Source organism: Heptranchias perlo, chromosome 4 (assembly GCF_035084215.1).
Source record: "Heptranchias perlo isolate sHepPer1 chromosome 4, sHepPer1.hap1, whole genome shotgun sequence".
NCBI lineage: Eukaryota > Metazoa > Chordata > Chondrichthyes > Hexanchiformes > Hexanchidae > Heptranchias > Heptranchias perlo.
The window spans coordinates 65,625,672-65,648,498 of NC_090328.1; the positions used below are offsets into that span (position 1 = coordinate 65,625,672).

The 22,827-nt window shown below is 47.9% G+C and overlaps 1 long non-coding RNA gene across 1 annotated transcript in view; it reads right to left on the reverse strand.

Moving 5' to 3' along the window:
• Positions 1-12,902, reverse strand: part of LOC137320503 (uncharacterized) — a 28,442-nt gene extending 15,540 nt beyond the window's left edge. The window contains exon 1 of the long non-coding RNA XR_010962560.1: positions 12,636-12,902. This is a non-coding gene — a long non-coding RNA (uncharacterized lncRNA). The remainder of the gene's footprint in view (positions 1-12,635) is intronic.
• Positions 12,903-22,827: the final 9,925 nt, after the last annotated feature.

The following is a 22,827-nucleotide window of genomic DNA, read 5'->3' on the forward strand; positions in this document are numbered from 1 at the left end:
GGAGACTGGCCAGGAGAGCATTGAAATAGTCGAGTCTAGAGGTAACAAAGGCCAAGGTTGCGAACGGTCTGCTTCAGGCTCAGACAGTGGCCAGGGAGAGGGATGGAGTCGGTGGCTAGGGAATGGAGTTTGTGGCGAGAACTGAAGACAATGCCTTCGGTCTTCCCAATACTTAGTTGGAGGAAATTTTTGCTCATCCAGTACTGGGCGTCGGACAAGCAGCAAGACAAGTCAGAGGCAGTGCAGAGGTCAAAAGAGGTGGTGGTGATGTAGAGCTGGGTGTCATCAAAGTACATGTGGAACCTGATATTGTGTTTTCGAATGATGTCGCCAAGGAGCAGAATTTAATTCTTGCTGGAAGAAATATTCACTCTAAGCTAACTGGTAAATGAATGACTTTGTATTGTTTTGGCGATGCAATTCTTTTGAACGTTATTATTTTGGCATGGGTGCATGGCACTTAAAAAACAAAGGGTGACTTTCTCCTAGCTGAGCATGGATGACAGTTTGATTGAAATTCCCCTCAAAGTACAATCTAATGCTGGATTTAGGGTTCTCTCACGATTTGATCCTCTCCATCTCACCAGAGGGTTAAAGAAAGAACTTGGGGTCCATTTTTCGAAGGCGGAGCAGGTGCGTTGGGGGCTCGTAAAATGGCAGAAACCCGGAGCGGGTTGGGAGTCCGGCTCCAACCCGCTGACTTCCGGGTTCCTCAGTGATGCTTTCGGGTGCGCCACACCTCCCGAATGCAGGACTCCTATCAGCAATTAAAGCCGGCAGGATGATAATTTACATAGTTAGTCAGATAGTTGAGGTACTTGAGGGACCTCATTGAATGGACATTTTGGCAGGGGTGTAGTTTTGAAGGATCCTCAGCGTGTTTCCCGTGTTTTGGGAAACACTCCCTGTTGTAACAGTTGTGTTTCAGCCGGCAGCCAGTGGGAGACGCAAAGGATTATTTGACAGGTGGGGGAAAACCTCATTTATTGCAGCAGGGCACTCTGTCACTTCAGACAAAGCTTTGGCAGCAAGACATTTGCCTTCCCACTCAAAATTCTTAATTTATACCCTAAACTCTGCTGTGCAAACACATTTACCTACTTTGCGGGCCCCCTCAAATTCACACTGTCAGGATGGGGGTGCCATGGCTGCATTCACCACTTCATCCAAGGACGAGCAACATCACCAGCCTCGCCAGGCAGGCCATCCATCTCCACCACGTGGAGCTCCACAACACAGTGCTGCACCACAGGCACCTGCACAACAGCACGGGGGGCAACAACAGAGAGAGCGACATCGCAGGAGGCACTACCCTCACAACAGGGTCTACAGACCGAGGCTCAGCTTCCTGGACCTCTCTGAGGAGCAGAGCATACGGAAGCTCAGAGTCAGTCGCCAGGTAGTCGTGGACATCTGCAGCCTCCTTCGTGCAGAGCTGCTCCCGGCTGGGCTGAGCAGCATCTTCTTACCTGTCGCTGTCAAAGTCACCACTGCCCTCAACTTCTTCGCCTCCGGATCGTTCCAGGGTGCCACCGGGGACGTCGCCGGGGTCTCTCAGTCGTCCGCACATAAGTGCATAAGGCAGGTCACCGACGGCTTGTTTCGCAGGGCCTCGCAGTACGTCAACTTCCCCATGGACAACCTCAGCCAGATGGAGAGGGCGGTGCAATTCCACTCTGTGGCTGGCTTCCCACGGGTGCAGGGTGTAATCGATTACACCCATATAGCAATACGAGCACCTCCACATGAGCAAGGACTGTTCATCAACAGGAAGGGCTATCATTCCATCAACACTCAGCTCGTTTGTGACCACTGCAAGAGATTCCTTCACGTGTGCGCCAGATACCCTGGCAGTTGCCACGATTCCTTCATCCTCCGGGAGTCCAACATCCCGCCCCTCTTCCACGCACCGAATACCCGCAAGGGCTGGTTCCTCGGGGACAAGGGATACCACCTGCACACGTGACTCATGTCACCTCTGAGGAACTCCATCACCGAGCAACAGCGTCGATATAACGACAACCACATCGCCACCAGGTCTACATTTGAGCATGCTATAGGGCTGCTCAAGATGCGCCTCAGGTGCTTTGATCATTCTGGGGGAGCGCTTCAATACGCACCAGAGTGGGACGCATTATAGTCGTGTGTTGTGCACATGGCACAACAGAGAGGGGTGCCGCTGGATGAGGCCCCATCCACATCTGCCAACCACATTGAGGAGGAGGAGGAGGAGGAGGAGGAGGAGCAATCCATGGGCAGAACAGCTGCTCACCTGGCTGCTCGTGAGGCCAGGGAGTCACTGATATGTGAACGGATCTCCTAACATCAGACAGAGTGAAGAGTCCAGTCCTCACCATCTGGACAGAGCAACGGCCACACCATTACCCCCCCACCCCCCGCCCCCTGCACAAAACAGGTGGCATCAAGGTGGGCGTTCATGGTGAACCTCATGAAAGGGCCTTATTACAGAAGCCAGTCAAGAATGGCCAAGACGTGGCAGTAGTGGTGATAATAATATTTAACGTGCGATTAACAAAAAGCAAATATAAACAAAAAACATGACAAGCCGTCAAACACACTTGTGCATCCCCTTTGTGCTCACAAAACCTTTGCCTTTCGCTTACGACTACTCCTACGTGGTGCTTCTCCTGTGGCTGCAGCAGAGGTACTGGCAGATTGCTCTTGTTCATGCCCTGACCGATTAGATGCTTTGGGCTTACGCCCTCTGGGTTTCGGTGCCTGTGAGGGCCCCTCCAAAGACTGCTCCACCTGCACCTCTGTAGGGGCAGACTCGGCCACCTGGGCAGGAGGCAGCATTGCGGGTACTGGTTGAGAGGGGGGCAACGGGTGAGACATGGGGGCACTTTCAGTGGTGTCCCCACTTCCATGTCCTCTTTCGCCATCTTCCCTCCTCTGGGCCAGGCCCACATCACTCTTACCACTCTGCTGGACGACAGTTTGGAGGACATGCGTGAAGCCTTGTAAGGCCAGTGCCAGAGTATCTGCCTGCCTGTTTAAGGCGGCAGAATGTTGTTCACCCTGAGTCAGAAGGGCCGTTGTCAGGGCCTGAATGGACTCATTTGTGAGCCACGCTTGAAGCTCCATGGAGGCTAGCCTTCCCTCCATCGCAGACATTCCCGCACTTACCCAAGACACTATCTCAGAGATGCCCTCATGTCCCTGTGACAGTATCGCAGAGATGCCCTCCCTTACCTGTGCCACCATTCCACTCATGCAGGAGTTGGACTCCTCCATCCTCTGCACGATTGTGGAGAGTGCGCGTGGCACCTGTTCCAGCACCTCGCAAATGTGCTGCTGCTGCTCGATCATTCTCCTTTTCATGGATGGCTCCCAGGGTTCAGCATCTGTGTCCAGCTGAGCAGAGCCTGGAGAAGAGTGCTCCCACCGACACGGACTCTCCACAGCTGCCCCTGCCACCAGTGTCTGCTCGTGCTCACATGTGTGTGGTGACTCACCATGTGCGACCCCAACTTACTGAGGATGGGGACCCACCGAGGTGTGTTTATCTGCGCTGGTGGTTGGCTCGCTCAGATGTGATGGTGCCCCCTTAGTGGCCGGCAGGTCCTCTGAGGAATTGCCCTCTGCCATCACAGTGGTTGCTGGAGGCCCTGTAAGAGAACAGAAGGCAATATTAAGCATGATGACAGATGTTGAGGTGCTGAAGCTGGCAAGGCATGTTAACATCAATTCATGTTGTTTGTGCTGAATGTTAAAGTTCTGTCACCGGACGTTTGTCGGGTGCCAGTCTTGGCGTCCCCGATGGACAGGCATGCGAGGGTGCGGCTCAGTTCGAGAGCCTCCTGCTCCGCGTCTGCAAGGACGACTAGATGTTGCTGCCATCCTCCGATCCTCGCCCTCTCCCGTGCATTCTGGGCTCTCTTCTCCGATAAGGGGAGAAAATAGAAAGGCGTGAGTGAGGGATGGTGACATGGCCAACCGCTGAATGCATTGGTTTGGGTGCAACTGAAAGAGATGCATCAGAGGGTGAGTATGAGACGGAGACATGACATTGTATGAGGATTGGGTTGAGTGGTAGTGGTGGTATGAGAACTGGGGAGGTGTGAAAGTGCAGGTAAGTTGAGGATGAGCCTTAAGTGGGTGTGAGGAGTGATGTGATAGAGTAGTGTTGGCAGTGCAGAAGAAGTTGTAGGGTGGGGGTGGTCATGTGGAAGACGGAGTGTAGGAGAATGAGTAAGTATACTCACTTTTGCTGACCTAGTTAGATCATTGAAGCGCTTCCTGCACTGTATCCAGGTGCAGGATATGTTGCTGCTGCTGGTGACCGCCTCTGCCACCTCAAGCCAGGCCTTCTTGGAGGCAGAGGCAGGCCACTTCCTCCCGTCCTCCTCCTCACCCCATCCAGTAGTGCCTGGAGTGAGGCATCACTGAATCTAAGAGCAGCCTTTCCCCTGGGCTGCTCCATTGTGTAATTTTGGGTGTTTGCTCCAGGCGCAGTATTGGAGGACTGCCCCTTTAAATAGGTCTCCTCCAGCTGACAGCCTGTGATGCGGATACGCAGTCCGCCCGCTGCACAAGTTTCCGATGGGAAACCAGGAAGCCACATTAAGTGGCTCCAATTTACCAGCAATTGCGTGGGAAACGGACAGATTTTACTGGGCGAGTTACCCACGTGCCCAATCGCCCCCCCGCTGCCATCCCGCCTCCCCGGTAATATCGGGGCCCATGCATTTATATAGCAACAGCAGGACGTCCCAAAGCACTTTACAGCCAATGTAGAACTTTTGAAGTGTAGTCACTGTTGTAATGTAGGAAGCGTGGCAGCACAAATTGCAATGAGATGAATGACCAGATAATCTGTTCTAGTGATATTGGTTGAGGGATAAATTTTGGCCAGGACACCAGGAGAACTCCCATGCTCTTCTTCGAAATAGTGCCATGGGGTCTTTTACGTCCACCTGTCAGGGTAGACTGGGCCTCCGCTGGTAGAGGCCAGCGATTTTAAAATCAGGGAAGATCCATTGTCAGAAAATCGTGATTTCAAAGAACTGAAATTGTGAAATGTTGCACAGACACAATGGTTTCCCATTGCAGCTGAGGGTCCAGAATTCACCTGCAGTGTGAATGGGGCAGATTCCCGAGGGTTGGCAGCTCCATCACACTGCAAAACCTCTTCCAGTACAAGCAGTTCTGCGATACCAATGCACCATAATTTACAAGTGTCAGAAGAAAATCGTCCTTCAGGACGGACAACACTGAAGTCAACATTAGCATTCTGTGACTGTAAAATTAGGAAGATTTGTGCACTGTGACCTCATGTGCATTAGACTGCAAATGTCAGAATATCTTTTCACTCATGACACTGAGCAATCGATAGGTGACCTTCACTGTTACTCAATATCCCAGTTTTTGTTTGCTGTACCCTGTAGTCTCTTTTCAAAATACTTTATTGTATTAATAAATCCCCATGCACTGCCCCTGCAGACATCAATTTCACGCTCATGATAATACTAGTGTGGCGGTAGTAGTGAGGTCAATAGTAGGAATGTGCATGAATCCAGGTCAGAGAAATGAACCTTAAATAATAAGACCTATTCATTTCTATTTAAACCGGACTGAGCGTAAAAGGTCAAACATTCGACTTTGGAAAATTCAGTGTGGCAACCAAACTGTCAGCTGCAGTGCTGGGATCAAATGTCATGTATCATGTCACATGTGCATAACACAGCTGACCACGTAAGTGCAGGTCAACGCAAAGTGGCACTACGCAAGCTAGCAATTATATCATATTCAGATCAGCTTCGTAGAAGGGGTAGATTTGCTTCAAAATAATATTTAATGCAACTATCCAAAAACAGTTTAGATTGTGACATTTTGGATTTATCAGACGAATCGCCATTCGTTCCTAGGGAACTTATTTTTTTCAACAGGATTTCTATTCTGCTTCTCTATTTTCCCTCTCTGTACCATAGCTTTTGCCTCACTGTTCCATAATGCCCACCTCCCTCCATAAGCTAGGTCTAAAATACAACTCTGTGCTTCACCACAGGAAGTTAACATTTGACATTAGGACTAATGACTGATTTGCATATTTTGTTTTCAGGCAATGGCCTGAAATTTAGATCAAGCCGCTTAGTACTGGCTTCTACGGGATTGTTTGCGTTACCACACTGGATGCCGTGAGGCACCCGTCTCTGCCAATTCAGATTCACTGATCGTAACCTGACTCCCTTGTGCAACGCACGCTGCACACGCCTAATGAGGCCGGCGGCAGGACCACTGCAATTTGGTTCTCCGGCCTCCTAAGCATAGTACTCAGCAGCAGCAAGACCTCATGTGAGTCTGGAAGAGGGGAGGCAATCGATAGGGAGCGAGTGGTGGCCAGCAGCGGCCTGCAATTTTAACGTGGAGCAAGCGGCTCCTCCCAGCTCCACGTTCAGGTAAGTATTTTAAAAAACTTATCTTCTTGGTACGCGTCAGAACACCTGCTGCATTCAGGGTAAACCAATTTCCAGTTTGGGTCCTAAAACAGGATTTAGGCCCTTTATGGCAAATTCAAGGGGCCTGATGCCTGTTTTAAGCAGCTGTCAGGGACACTTCTATGGTGCCCGAATCAATATGGCATTAGGCGTGTTTCGACACTGTTCAGGAGTCGGATGTTGGCCCCCTAAATTGGACCTCTTTGCACCTGTTTTCTGTCTGGGAAACGGGCACAAGAACCACTTTCACTCCCCTTTTTTACATTAGTAAGACATGCTGATATGAAGAATAACAATTCATTTGGGCTGTTGCCATAACTCCTGCATAAGACTACTTCCCTTTCCCCTCCATATCAGCACACTTGAATAACATGCACATTAAAACTGAGTGAAATGGTTGCAGTGGCTGGAGTAACACCTAAAATGAATGTCACTGTAAAAAAGTGTGGAGTTAACACCTTTTCACTGCAACACAAAGCAATTTTGAATTTCTTCCAAAAATTTTAAAAGTCAATCCCAATTAATATTTTTCTTGTTTGGTTTTGATTTCTCATGCTGATGTAACAGTCAGAACAAAGGCTGGTGGAGAATTATATTTGATTACCAAGAGTGATCTTAAAACTGATGTATAATAATACTCTAAATATACAATATAGTAAGTACATTTTTCTGCACTGATTTTCTCTCCTCGCTACGTATCTCAATTCATTTCGGGGTATGGTTCCACAGGTGCTCTTGACCCTCCAATACCTCAGCCAGACTGCCATTTATCATATGTAAATCTGGCCATTAGTACTGGCAGCTTATTCAACCTAGAAGTGCCATTGCACATAGTCTATTCCTGCCCTTACGTACTGTCTATATACAAATACAGTCCTTCCTGCAGCAATTGCTGGCTAGTTTTTCCCCTTTCTTGCCTGGGGTCGATGTGACCATTTGTAGGGCTCTACTGCTAGCATGAATGATAGCCACCAACTCATCACAGACTACAGACACAACAAGGATCTGCCTGCTCTGTAGAGCTCAGTGCTATACCACCACGTATATTTTCATATGGTTGCTAATATAAGTGAAAAAGTCATTGCGAATATAAACTAGATTCCCCACTTTATAATGTACCAACAGGTGGATGTAAAAGAACCCATGCTACCATTTGAAGAAGAGCAAGGGAGTTCTCCCCGGTAACATTTATCCCTCAATCAACATCATTAAAAAAACAGATTATCTGGCCATTATCTCATTGCTGTTTGTGGGACCTTGCTGTGTACAAGTTGGCTGCTGCATTTCCTAAATTACAAAAGTGACTACACTTCAAAAGTACTTCATTGGCTGTAAAGCGCTTTGGGACATCCTGAGGTCGTGAAATGCGCTATATAAATGCAAGTTCTTTCTAACTTTCTAACTCCTCATATTAGGAAACTATTTTCATATGGATAGTGAATTTCCACAGGGATACGTCTGCTAATCTGCCATAACTTCAGCAGAAGAGCAGCAGAAACCCTGGATAAGCGGCATAAACGCCATTTATGACTTTATTCTGGTGTTCCCGTGGTTCTTCTGCCAAAGTTACAATGGATGAGCGGGAGGAACCCCATGGAAACTCATCCCCACGGTGTCATTACTACCTGAGACAAGCCGGTAATCAGATTTAAGATTTTGACCCCTCCCTATCTCTGTAACCTCCACCAATCCAAAAACCCTCCAAGATCTCTGCACTGCTCCAATTCTGGCCTCTTGCGCATCCCCAATTTTCATCACTCCACCATTGGCGGCCGTGCCTTCATCTGCCTCAGCCCTAAACTTTGGAATTCCCTCCCTAAACCGCTCCACCTCTATACCTCTCTTTCCTCCTTTAAGATGCTCCTTAAAACCTACCTCTTTGACCAAGCTTTTGGTCACCTGTCCTAATATATCCTTATGTGGCTCGGTGGCAAATTTTGTTTAATAATTCATTTTTCAAAGGCTGTAGAGAAAACTAGTGAGTATAGCATTGTCCTTCTTAAGTACAGAAATGCTTCACACTCTCAACAGAGGGTGATCCAGATGGGTCAACCTCCAACAGTTTAGTTGAAGGACATCTGAGGCTAATTTGAGGAATTTGTGTGCCTCCTATAGTGAAAAACAAATGCAGGGACAGGACATGCCTGAATAAGTCTCCCATCGTAGTTAAGCGTATATGTGCAGTGCAGTGTTTGGTAACAAAATTAGGTCAAAGTTCAGTCCTGATCCATGTCAGTACTACTTAGGATTGTGCTATATGGCCATGGTGATTTGACTCACTACCCTGTGAAAATTTTTATTAGCAAATTTGAAGTTTATGCAAATCCTCTCCTCCCTTGAAGTTTTTAAACTTTTTGTGTTAAAGGCATATCTGCATGCTTAATATAGGGGTAACTAAAAATCTACAACTTCCCTTTATACCCACACACTCAACTTATTCAATGTTAAAAACTCCAGGGACTACAAACTGGTAGTTTCCTATTAAAAGCAGATGAGATTTTCTTCTGCTCAGTATTAAATTTTTAAAAAAGTTTTCCTTCACTATTGACATGCTTACTTGCAGGAGAATATATTTTAAAGCAATCCTTGACAATATTAAGTAGGGCAAACTATTAGTATAACTATTGGATAGAATCTTTAGATATCATGTAAACCAAGAGATTAGGTTACTTTTATGTCTGTATTTGTTTGCTTTGATGGATGAACTATGCTATTTAAGAACCACATCAAAACCTGCTGCTCTGTGTTTTGGATTCGAAAAACATCAGCCACATTTTTTTTCTGTCTTAGCGCCAAAATATTTTTCTCCTTGATCTGGGATGGTTTGCTTGGCATGAGCCAACAAATGCGGCCTGGCCAAAAGAATAACTTCTTTTACAGAAGAGATCAGATGTTAGCTCACTTCCACACTTAAGCTCTTGCGGTTTCACTGACCACCATTTGTAGCACATTCCCAGCATTCTTTCTATCAATCTTGTCAGGCGATACTCATTGCACACTGTGGGAGAGAGAGGGCCTGAAAACAGGAAACCCTTTTTTCTCTACAATAACAGCAGCTTCCATGCTGACAGTTGTAAAGGGAAAGCAGTCGGCCGCCTGACAAGGTACCAGAGCAGTACTGGAATTCTTTACACGGCATGCAATTAGTATGGGGCTGCACAGTTTGTACTCAATTAGATAGCAAAACAAGATAAATTCTGACAGAAAAAATAGCAGGTTGGCGCTACGTGACCTGTTTATGTCAAGCTAAAGCTGGAGATATTCTGATCAGGAGATAAGCATTAACCCATAAGATTTTCAGCCATTCACAAAGTAACCTGCCTTGGCTCTCACCCACCTAATAAACCCTGCTCTGTTTCCACAACAGACAAAACCATGCAAAGACAGCAGTATAAATCAGATCTCATTGGGGCCTTTTATACCCCAGTCAATAAGCTGCTGAAAGGCAGACAAGGCTTTTAAGAATCACTGAACCCTAAAGCTGGCCTGCTTCATTTGTGTTGCAGGCTATTAAGTCCAGAATTGGTGCTTCAACAGGAGATATTTACCCATCTATTCTGGCTCGCTATTCATTTGACTTTAACTTATATACCCATGCATTGCTATAACAACTTGAACAAACAGAAAGTGAATGACTACAACAACGATTTGTATTTATATAGCATCTTTAACATAGAAAAACATCCAAAGGTGCTTCACAGAGGTGTAATCAGATAAAAAAGGACGCCAAACCAAAGAAGTGGATATTCGAAGGCAGACCAAAAGCTTTCACAGAGGGTGGATTTTAAGATGGGTCCTTGAAGAGAGGGAGATAAAGTGGCAGAGAGATTTAGGAAGGGAATTCCAGAATGTGAGGACTAATGGCTGAAGGCACAGCAGCTAATGGTGGGACAAAGGGAGCGGAGGATGCACAAGAGGCCAGAGTTAGAGTAATGGAGAGTTCAGGGAGGGGAGGGGGGTTTCTACAGCTGGAGGCAAACACAGAGATAGGGCCGAGGTCATGAAGGGTTTTCTGCACAAGGATGAGAATTTTAAAATGAAGGTCTTGGGGGACTGGAGTCAATGTTGGTCAGCCAGGACAGGGGTGGTAGGTGAGCAGCACCTGGCACGGGGCAGGATAATGCCAAGAGAGGCACAGAAGTTAACTGTAGGCTTATCTAAGGGTGAAATTCAAGCCTGTAACAGCAGCAGAAGAGTAGAGAGGCAGAGGAGTAGTCGTAGATTAGGATAGGGATTACAGGGGAGAAAAGAAAGGTGGCCTGACTGGGCGAGATGAAGGGGAGGAGACAAGAGGGGCCAAGAGGAAAAAAGATAGAAGTAATGGGCTCGGGTCTGGAGCGGTAGCCAAAATGCGCACGGCAATGGCCACAGAAGGAATTCAGGTTGCGTAGGCATGGCAGAGATTAGAAGAAACGTGTCCTGGTTGTAAACAGAGGACTTCCTCCCTTACTCCAGATGCAGTGTATCGGATGGATCAAAACTTGTTACACTCAGTACTTTAATGTTACAATAAAATGTTACAATATCTAATTTATCAACAGGTGCAAAATTTCACTGGATCAACAAAGACTAGGGGAGAATTTCTTCGGGACTTCTCCTGCTCCTCCACTGTATCTCCAGCGGAAGTTCGACAGAACAAAAACAACAACAACTTGCATTTATATAGCGCCTTTAACGTAGTAAAATGTCCCAAGGCGCTTCACAGGAGAGTTATCAAACAAAATTTGACACCGAGCCACATAAGGAGATATTAGGACAGGTAACCAAAAGCTTGGTCGAAGAGGTAGATTTTAAGGAACGTCTTAAAGGAGGAAAGAGAGGTAGAGAGGTTTAGGGAGGGAATTCCAGAGCTTAGGGCCTAGGCAGTTGAAGGCACGGCTGCCAATGGTGGAGCGATTAAAATCGGGAATGTGCAAGAGGCAAGAATTGGAGGAGCGCAGAGATCTCGGAGGGTTGTAGGGCTGGAGGAGGTTACAGAGCTAGGAAGGGGCAAGGCCATGGAGAGATTTGAAAACAAGGATGAGAATTTTTTAAATCGAGGCATTCCTGGACCAGGAGTCAATGTAGGTCAGCGAGCACAGGGGTGATGGGAGAATGGGACTTGGTGCGATTTAGGATACAGGCAGCAGAGTTTTGGATGAGCTCAATTTATGGAGGGTGGAAGATGGGAGGCCAGCCAGGAGAGCATTGGAATAGTCGAGTCTAGAGATAACAAAGACATGGATGAGGGTTTCAGCAGCAGATGAGCTGAGGCTGGGACGGAGATGGGCGATGTTACGGAGGGGAAGTAGGCGGTCTTGGTGATAGCGCGGATATGTGGTCGGAATCCTTATTTACCCCCGTCAAAGAGTTTCTACTGAATTTCTGCCAAAGTTACAGTGGCAAAGTGGAGAAGCCCCAAGGAAATTCATTCCCTAAAGCACTCCAGAAAGCAAGGCTCACAAATTCAACAGAAGTTGTCCTTTATTATTGAGTCTCCCTCTGCGGGTTCAGTGGCTAAAGGCACCTCAGTCGGTGCTTATCTCTTAGCCAGTGTTTGTTTGTTTATTTGTTTGCACAAGACACACACACATACACACACACAACACACACACATTTGGTGTGTAACCCTCTTTTTCCCAGTCGGTCGCAGCTCTCTCCCTCCAAGTCAGTGCACAGCATGGGAATGGGAAGTACGTATTTAGAACAACACATTATAAACTATAGTTAAGAGGTTTTATTTTTTTCCAATTTCACCTTGGTAAAATGTTAGAAAAACATTGTTGTGAAATTCATAGAATATCCCAAATAAATTCTGCCCATATTCCATTTGTTCATTTGACCATGGTATTTTAATGTTTTACCAAGGCTTCTGTATTCCAGAAAGTGCAGCACAACCCTATAAAGACTTTTCTTTGTCCTTCTCAGTGAAAACCCCGTTCACATTGTAAATTTTCCTCCTTTACATCTTTGGTGTTTATTTTGGCTCTAGGACATTCAGTGCAATACATGATAATACCGCAGGGTTTTTCATATGATTCATTCTGGCACTGAAACCAGAAAATAGTTGCTCTCTAGTTAATTGTACAAGTTTATTGCTACCATCGTACCTAGAGATCCTAATCAACAAACATCTGTTGCCCACAGTAACTCAGGAAAAAAAACAAAAGAGCTAGCTAGCTCCACCATCGCAGTTACCTGATTCCTGGAGATTAGATGCTTTTTTTAACATTAACAGCTCTCTGATACACTAAACACGTAGAAAAGCTGCTGTATGCTCGATATCATGGTTTGTTATTCGAGTCACTGACTGCTGCATTCTTTCTTCTGGAGAATTATACTTGTGCTGCACAGAGCTATTAGTTCCTGGCTTCTACATTTTGCACACTGATTTTACCCTTCATAAAGCACAGTAAAACTGGGTGAGACTTGTTAGTTCTACATCAGATGTCCTGCGTATTTACTCATTCAATCCAGCAAGGCGGACTGACATTTCAGACTGCAGTGATTGACAAGCACTGCGTGACCTCTGTGCCACATAGGCATTCAGTGATTTTAGCTTCTGCTAAATCAAAAGTGCAATTCTTTCGGTCATATAATAACATCTGGAAAAGTGACATAATGATAATGGGCAGGTGGGAGTACTGAACATATTGCAGTATACATACTGCATATATATCAGTACTTGGCCTACACATAAGGTATCACAAAGGGTAGGTCCATTTTAATACAAGTATAGGAATGACTAAAAAAACTGGGCCAGCTGATCTGGTCGTGAGTCCTCTTAAAATTGACAGAGCTGAAGTCATAATAGGCTTATTTCTTCTTGCCTATTATTTTCACATCCCTGTCATTTAGCTGGATCTAAATAGGTCCAAGGCTGTAGGAATAATACTCTAAATATCCTACTGTCTACTTTTCAAAAACACTGTATGTGGCAAGTCAAGGTGCATCTCAGTTTGTCTCAGAATTTATTTCTAATTTTATTTCTGTTTTAATGTAAAAATCATAGGTCCCAGAAACATTGATTTAAAATTATGTTAGAATTGTTGTTTAACAGCAAAATAAATTTACATCAGGAGGTTAAATTAAACTTTTTTGACATCTCAGTTGTGAAGGCGCTGAGTGATTGCGCCATTCAGACCAGAAAGTTAAGAGGTTTAATCCTTGGTCTGCGCTGAGTTAGCTGATTTTAGTCAGTCAACACTGGGGACACTACAAGGTAGGGTTCCCATTCGTAATCGTTGCACAGCAACCCCTGCTTTAAGTGCATGTATATGTTGATGTGGTAAGGGCAGGACAGGGTTCAGCTGGGATGTCCCCTGCCTATTCCTGAATAACATATTGACACTCACTATCATAAATAATGGCCACGTGGGTGAAATACTGGAGGGTGACCAGTGTCCCAGCTAGGAATCCAATGTTGGTTAAAAAATACTTTAATATTAATAGTTTTGATTAATATTAAAGTAATTTACTTTACGAGCTTCATGTTATCTGCTATGCATGATGAAAATTGTAGATATAGGCACAAACAACTTCAAGTGTCAACTAGACTCAATTGATAGCATATTTGCCTCTAAATCAGAAGCTTATGGGTTCAAGTCTCAGGCCAGGATTTGAGTACATAATCTAGACTGTGATATCCTCTGTGACTGTGACTGTGGTGCGTTTTCCCTCCTCGTCCTCTTTGACCTCTCTGCAGCCTTTGACACAATAGATCACTCCATCCTTCTTCAATGCCTTTCCATGGTCCAGCACAGTGGGACTCGCCTTGCTTGGTTCTGTTCTTACCTATCTGATCAAAGTCAGATTATCTTCAACAATGGCTTCTCCTCCTGCCCCCACATCTTTACCTGTGGAGCCCCTCAAGGATTTATGCTTGGCCTTCCACTTTCTTATCTACACACTGCCCCTTGGCGACATCATCCGAAGACATGGGGGCCGATTTTCAGATGACAGAGCGGGTGCATTGGGAGCGGGGGCCTCCTAAAATGGGGTAATCCCAGAGCGGGTTCGGAGCCCGGCTCCAACCCGCTGACTTCCGGGTTCCCCAGTGACGCATTCAGGTGAGCGCGCAGCTCCCGAATGCGGGACTCCCACCAGCAATTAAAGCTGCGGGATGCTGCTTTACGTAGTTAGGTAGATAGTTGAGGTACTTGCGAGATCTCACTGAGTGGAGAGTTTGGCAGGGGTGGAATTTTGAAAGATCCTCAGCATGTTTCTCGTGCTGTGGGAATCCCTCCCTGTTGTAGCCGACGTGTTTCAGCCAGCGCCAGTGGGAGATGCAAAGGAATATTTGACAGGTGGGGGGAAAACCTCATTTATTGCAGCAGGGCACTCTATCACTTCAGACAAAGTTTTGGCTGCAAGACCTTTGTCTTCCCACTCAAAATTATTAATTTATACCCAAAACTCTGCTGTGCAAACACATTTACCTACTTTGCGGACCCCCTCAAACTCACACCGTCAGGATGGGGGGGGCGCCATGGCTGCATTCATCACTTCATCCGAGGACGAGCAACATCATCATCCACCTCCGTCACGTGGAGCTCCACAACACAGTGCTGCGCCACAGGCACCTGCACAACAGCACGGGGGGCAACAACAGAGAGAGTGACGTCACAGGAGGCACTACCCTCGCAACAGGGTCCACAGACCGAGGCTCAGCTTCCAGGACCTCTCTGAGGAGCAGTGCATACGGAAGCTCAGAGTCAGTCGGCAGGTAGTCGCGGATATCTGCAGCTTTCTTCATGCCGAGCTGCTCCCGGCTGGCCCGAGCAGTATCTCCTTACCTGTCGCTGTCAAAGTCACCACTGCCCTCAACTTCTTCGCCTCTGGATCGTTCCAGGGTGCCACCGGGGACATCGCCGGGGTCTCTCAGTCAACTGCACACAAGTGCATAAGGCAGGTCACCGACGGCTTGTTTTGCAGGACCTCGCACTATGTCAACTTCCCCATGGATGACCTCAGCCAGATGGAGAGGGCAGTGGGATTCCACTCAGTGGCTGGCTTCCCACGGGTGCAGGGTGTAATCGACTGCATCCATATAGCAATACGAGCACCTCCACACGAGCCAGGACTGTTCATCAACAGGAAGGGCTGTCACTCCAGCAACACTCAGCTCATCTGTGACCACCACAAGAGATTCCTTCACGTGTGTGTCAGATACCCTGGCAGCTGCCACGATTCCTTCATCCTCCGGGAGTCCAACATCCCGCCCCTCTTCCATGCACTGAACACCCGCAAGGGCTGGCTCCTCGTGGACAAGGGATATCCCCTGCACACATGGCTCATGGCACCTCTGAGGAACCCCACCATAGAGCAACAGCGTCGATATAACGACAGCCACATCGCTATGTAGTCCACAATTGAGCATGCTATAGGGCTGCTCAAGATGCGCTTCAGATGCCTTGATCATTCTGGGGGAGCGCTTCATTACGCATCAGACAGAGTGGGATGCATTATAATCGTCTGTTGTGCCCTGCACAACATGGCACAACAGAGAGGGGTGCCGCTGGAGGAGGCCCCATCCGCATCTGCCACCCATATTGAGGAGGAGGCGGAGGAGGAGGAGGACGAGGAGGAGGACGAGGATGAGGAGGCAGAGGAGGAGGAGCAACCCATGGGCAGAACAGAGGCTCACCTGGCTGCTCGTGAGGCCAGGGAGTCACTGATATGTGAACGGTTCTCCTAACATCAGACAGTGTGAAGAATCTAGTCCTCACCACCTGGACAGAGCAGTGGCCACACTAGCCCCCGTCCCGCCCCCTGCACAAAATAATCCCGCAACTACACATACAACCACTGTAGAGTGACCCAATGGTGGCATCAAGTGTCGGCGTTCATGGTGAACCTCATGAAAGGGCCTTATTACACCTGTCAGTCAAGAATGGCAATGATGTGGCAGTAGTGGTGACAATAATAATATTTCATGTGCCATTAACAAAAATCAAATATAAATAAAAAACATGACAAACCATCAAACACCCTTGTGCATCCCCTTTGTGCTTACAAAACCTTCGCCTTTCGCTTCCGACTACTTCTTCGTGGTGCCTCCCCTGTGGCTGCAGCAGAGGTAGTGGCAGGTTGCTCTTGTTCATGCCCTGAACGATTAGATGCTTTGGGCCATCGCCCTCTGGGTTTCGGTGCCCATGAGGGCCCCTCCAAAGACTACTCCACCTGCACCTGTGCAGGGGCAGACTCGGCCACCTGGAAAAGAGGTAGCATTTCGGGTACTGGTTGAGAGGGGGGCAATGAGTGAGACATGAAGGCACTTTGAGTGGCTTCCCCACTTCCATGTCCCCTTTCGCCATCATCCCTCCCCTGGGCAAGGCCCACACCACTCTGCTGGACAACAGTTTGGAGGACATGTGTAAAGCCTTGTAAGGCCAGTGCCAGAGTATCTGCCTGCCTGCTTAAGGCAGCAGAATGTTGTTCACCCGGAGTCCGAAGGGCCGTTGTCAGGGCCTGAATGGACTCATTTGTGAGCTGTGCTTGAAGGTCCATGGAGGCTAGCCTTCCCTCCATCGCAGACATTCCCGCACTTACCCGCGACACTATCTCAGAGATGCCCTCACGTCCCTGTGACAGTATCTCAGAGATGCCCTCCCATACCTGTGCCACCATTCCACTCATGCAGGAGTTGGACTCCTCCATCCTCTGCGCGATTGTGGAGGGTGCGCACGGCACCTGTTCCAGCACCTCGCAAATGTGCTGCTGCCCCTCGATCATTCTCCTTCTCATGGATGGCCCCCAGGGTTCAGCATCTGTGTCCAGCTGAGCAGAGCCTGGAGAAGAGTGCTCCCACCGATGTGGACTCTTTACAGCTGCTCCTGCCACCAGTGTCTGCTCGTGCTCACGTGTTGGTGGTGACTCACCATGTGCGACCCCAACTAAGTGAGGACGGGGATCCATCGAGGTGTGTGTATCTGTGCTGGTGGATAGCTCGCTCAGATATGCCGGTGCCCCCTCAGTGGCCGGCAGGTCCTCTGAGGAATTGCCCTCTGTTGTCACGACGGTCGCTGAAGGCCCTGTAAGAGAACAGAAGGCAATATTAAGCATGATGACAGATGTTGAGGTGCTGAAGATGGCAAGGCATGTTGACATCATTTGCTATTGTGAATGATGAATGTTAAAGTTATGTCACCAGCCGTTAGTCGGGTGCCAGTCTCGGCGTCCCTGACAGACAGGCACTCGAGGGTGCGGCTCAGTTCCAGAGCCTCCTGCTCGGCGTCTGTGAGGACGATTAGATGTTGCGGCCCCCCCTCCAGTCCTCGCTCTCTCCTGTGCATTCTGGGCTCTCTTCTCCTATGAGGGGAGAAAGTAGAGAGGCCTGAGTGAGGCATGGTGACGTGGCCAACCGCTGAATGCATTGGTTTGGGTGAGGCTGACTGTGAAAGAGATGCATCAGAGGGTGAGTATGAGACAGAGCCATGACATTGTATGAGGATTGGGTTGAGTGGTAGTGGTGGGATGAGTATTGGGGAGGTGACGAAGTGGTGAGTAAGTTCAGGGACGTTGAGGATGAGGTTTGAGTGGGTGTGAGGAGTGAGGTGATAGAGTAGTGTTGGCAGTGCAGAATGAGTTGTGGGGTGGGGGGGTGATGTGGAAGACGGAGTGTAGGAGAATGAGTAAGTGTACCCACTTTGGCTGACCTAGTTAGGTAATTGAAGCACTTCCTGCACTGTATCCGGGTGCAGGAGACGTTGCTGCTGCTGGTGACCTCGAGCCAGGCCTTCTTGGTGGCAGAGGCAGGCCACTTCCTCCCATCCGCCGGGTAGAAGATATCCCTCCTCCTCCTCACCCCATCCAGTAGTGCCTGGAGTGAGGCATCACTGAATCTAGGAGCAGCCTTTTCCCCTGTGCTGCTCCATTCTATAATTTTGGGTCTTTGCTCCAGGAGCAGCATTGGAGGACTGCAGACAGCCTGTGATGCGGGTGCGCAGTCCGCCCACTGCGCAGGTTTCTGATGGGAAACCCAGAAGCCACGGTAAGTGACTTCAATTTACCCACGATCGCGTGGAGAACAAATCGATTTTACTGGGTGGGTTACCCACGCGCCCAGTCGCCCCCCCCGCCCGCTGCCATCCTGCCTCCCTGGTAATATCGGGGCCATGGGACCAGCTTCCACATACTCACTGATGACACCCAGCTCAACCCCTCCACCACTTCTCTCAACCCCTCCACCGCTTGTCTGCCATCCATTCTTGGATGAGCTGCAATTTCCTTCAGTTAAAACATTGGTTAGCTCAAAACTATTGTCTTCGGCCCCACCAAAAACTCCATACCATTGCCATCGATTCCATTCCCCTCCCAATCACTGCCAGGTTGAACCAGACTGTTTGCAACTTCGGCATCATATTCAGCCACAAGCTGAACTTCCAACCCCATATCCTTTCCATGACAAAGATTGCCACCTCTGTAAAATATCTCATCTTCATCTCTACCACAATACCATTTGCTGCTGAAACCCTCAACCATACCTTTGTCATTTTCAGAGTCAACTATTCCAATGATCTCCTGGCCGATCTCCCATTCTCCATGCTCTGTAAATGCCAGCTCATCCTGTAATTCCTGTCCTTAATGTCTTATATTGGCTCCCGGTCAACTAACCCCTCCAATTTAAAATTGTAATTCTCGTGTTTAAATCAATTCATAGCCCTTCACTATTTCTGTCGCCTCCTTCAGACTCTGGCCTCTTGTGCAACTCACCTCCCATCGACCCACCATTAGTGGCTGTACCTTCAGCCATCTAAGCTCCATTTTCTGGAATTCCATTCCTAAACCTTTTCACCTCTGCACTTCCTTCCTCCTTTAAGTCCCTCTTTAAAACCCACCTCTTCGACCAATCTCCTTCTTTGGCTTGGTGTCCATTTCTGTAATGATTACACCTTTGAAGTCCCATGTTTGAATCCCTCCAATCAGGTTTATGCCCTTGCCACAGTACTAAAACGACCCTTATCAAAGTCACAAATGACATCCTGTGTGACTATGACTGTGGTAAACTATCCCTCCTCATCCTTCTCCACCTATTTGCAGTCTTTGACATGGTTGACCACACCATCCTCCTCCAATGCATCTCCTCCGTTGTCCAGCTCACCTGGCTCCATTCTTATCTATCCAGTTGTAGCCAGAGAATCACCTGCAGTGGCTTCTCTTCCCGCTCCCGCACTATTACCTCTGGAGTCCCCCATGGACCTATCATTGGTTCCCTCCTATTTCTCATCTACATGCTGCCTCTCGACGACATCATCTGAAAACATTTGTCAGGTTTCACATGTACGTTGATGACACCCAGCTCTACCTCACCACCACCTCTCTCGAACCCTCCAAAGCCTTTCATTTGTCACATTGCTTATCCAACATCCAGTACCAGATAAACAAAAATTTTCTTCACCTAAATATTAGGAAGAACGAAGCCATTGTCTTCGGTCCCCACCACAAACTCTGTTCCCTAGCCACCAACTCCATCCTTCTCCCCAGCCACTCTCTGAGGCTAAACCAGACCATTCGCAACCTTGGCATCCTATTTGATCCTGAGATGAGCTTCCGACCCCATTTCCGCTCCATCACCAAGATTGCTTGTTTCCATTTCCGTAACATTGCCCGTCTCCGGCCCGCTTCAGCTCATCTGCTGCTGAAACCCTCATTCATGCATTTGCTACCTCTAGACTTGACTATTCCAATGCTCTCCTGGCCGGCCTCCCATCTTCCACCCTCCATAAACGTAAGCTCATCCAAAATGCCTGTATCCTAACTCGCAGCAAGTCACGTTCACCCATCACCCCTGTGCTCATTGACTTACATTGGCTTCAGGTCCGGGAACACCTCGATTTTAAAATTATCACCCTAGTTTTCAAATCCCTCCATGGCCTCGCCCCTCCCTATCTCTGTAACCTCCTCCAGCCCTACAACCCTCTGAGATCTCTGCGAGCCTCCAATTCTTTCCTCTTGCTCCACCACTGCCAGCCGTGCTTTCAGCTGCCTAGGCCCTAAGCTCTAGAATTCCCTCCCTAAACCTCTAGACCTCTCTACCTCTCTACCTCTCTCTCCTCCTTTAAGATGTTCCTTAAAACCTACCTCTTTGACCAAGCTTTTGGTCACCTGTCCCAATAGCCCTTGATGTGGCTCGGTGTCAAATTTTGTTTGAAAACGCTCCTGTGAAGCACCTTGGGACGTTTTACTACATTAAAGGCGCTATATAAATGCAAGTTGTTGTTGTACGTTAAAGGCTCTATATAAATGCAAGTAGTCATTGATAATTCAGTGCAGTACTGAGAGAGTGCTGCATTGTCAGAGGTGCTGTTCTTTGAAGCTTGAACCAAGGCCCCGGTGTCCTAATCAATATTCCTCCCTCAACCAACACCAACAAAAACAAATTTACTGTTCACAGGATCTTGCTGTGTGCAAATTGCCTGCCACGTCTGCCTAGATAATGACCCTCACTGCACTTCAAAGCAATTCATTGTATGTGAAGTGTTTACAATGTTTGAGAAACATGATAAAATGCTATACAAATACAAATTCTTTCTTAAATTTACCTTGAACTACAATGCGACTACAACTCTCAGCATGCACAGAAAAGTATTTAATCAATCAGATATGAAAGTCAGTGGGTTTTTCCAATAACTTCCCTTTACATTGAGAACAACCAACTACTACATTAAATGAGTGGAGATTACTATCTTAAATTGCCTGAATAGTATGTATTGTGGGAAGGGTGAATCAGCACCATCAGGTTGCTGGCCTCTCACCAGTACTCATTGTAACTGGACACCCATATGGGTGACAATGGATCATTGCTTCCACAAGTGCAGTATGTTAATTAAAAGGGAGGAGCAGTAGCAATTGTCACCTGCTCCAACTTTTTCCTTTTAAAAACTGGTGCATTGATATAAAGGGCGAAAAACCAACCCTTATCATTGCAACAAGCAGTAATCAGATTTAAAAACAAATTCCACCTTGGCTGAAGTAATGTCCTCCATAGACAAGAACTTGGAAACAGAAACTTACCTTTATAGAGCTCCTTATCACGGCCTCAGAACATCATAAAGTACTTCACAACCACTGAACTGATATACAGGCAATCCCGGCAGTGAACTGTGCATAGCAAGGTCCCCAAACAGCGAATAAGATGAACAGCAGTATTGGCCTAGAAATTAGATGGAGCTGCGCCCGTTTTTCAGGCGCAAAATGGGGACCTAAGCATCTAATTTGACAGAATGTAGGTGCTCATTACTCACTGGAAGCGCGCTGTCCGCCCTATTGGTAAAGGCAGTAAAAGCGGCGTCCAGGGCCCACACCTCATACAGGCGCTAGAGCCTCTGTATATGCAAATAGGGGATCTAATGCCTCTTTGTGGCATCATTCTTGAAATATTGCTGCTCTGAATGCAGCCGGCACCGAGCCAGCTGCGTTCAAGAAAATGTGATCTGCATGTGCCCTTACCAGCGGTCCTTAAAAGGACTGCTGCAGGCAGCCACCAAAAATGTAAGTTTTTAACAAAATACTTACCTGAATGTGGAGCCGGGAGGCACAATAGCGTGCCTCCCAGCTCCACAGCAGTGCCGAAGATCATTGCCGGTCCCCACTCAGCCTCCTCCCGATCGCTGTCCCCTTCTTCCTGATTGCTGATCCTCCCTCCCAATGGCTTCCCCCCCGCCCACCCCGATCACATCCCCCCCTCTCCCGGTCACACCCCTCACTACCAATCGCTTCCCCTTTTCTCTCCCGGTCACCCCCCGATTACCCCCATCCCGTTCAAGGTCACCCCATTCCTCCTGATTGCTTCCCTCCCACTCCCGGTAGCTCCACTTCATCCCAACTGTTTCCCCGCCTCTCCCAGGACCTACCCCAGACCGTTGCCGGTGATGCCGCAATCCGAAATTGAAATCCCTTTCTTCCCTTCACCAGCGAGCTGCATGTGGATGTCCAGCAAGTATCAGCAACTCACCGGTCTCAAGTAAGTGAGGCCTAATATCAGGTGGGCATCGGGCCTACCCATTCCAGCGCAGGGATTGTTGCTGGCCTGAACCAATTTCTAGGCTATTCTGTTTTTGGTGCTGTTGATTGAGGGGGGAATGCTGGCCAGGACACCAGGAGAATGCATTACTCTTCTATAAATAGTACCAAGGGATCTTTTACATCCACCTGAACAAACATGTCAGTATTATCAGACGGTCGAGGCCATTTGGCTGAACATCTTGTTGCTGGAACTGACCAACAGGCACCAGGATGTAGCCTGGATGGTGGTGAGAAAGGCCCTCCCAATGCGGTCCTTCCTACACACACAGGACCTTAGCGCCACCGCAAGATGCCCTCGAGACTGTGGTGGGGAGGAGGCCGTCTCCCACCTCCTGATGGGCTGCCCCTTCGCGCAGATGGTGTG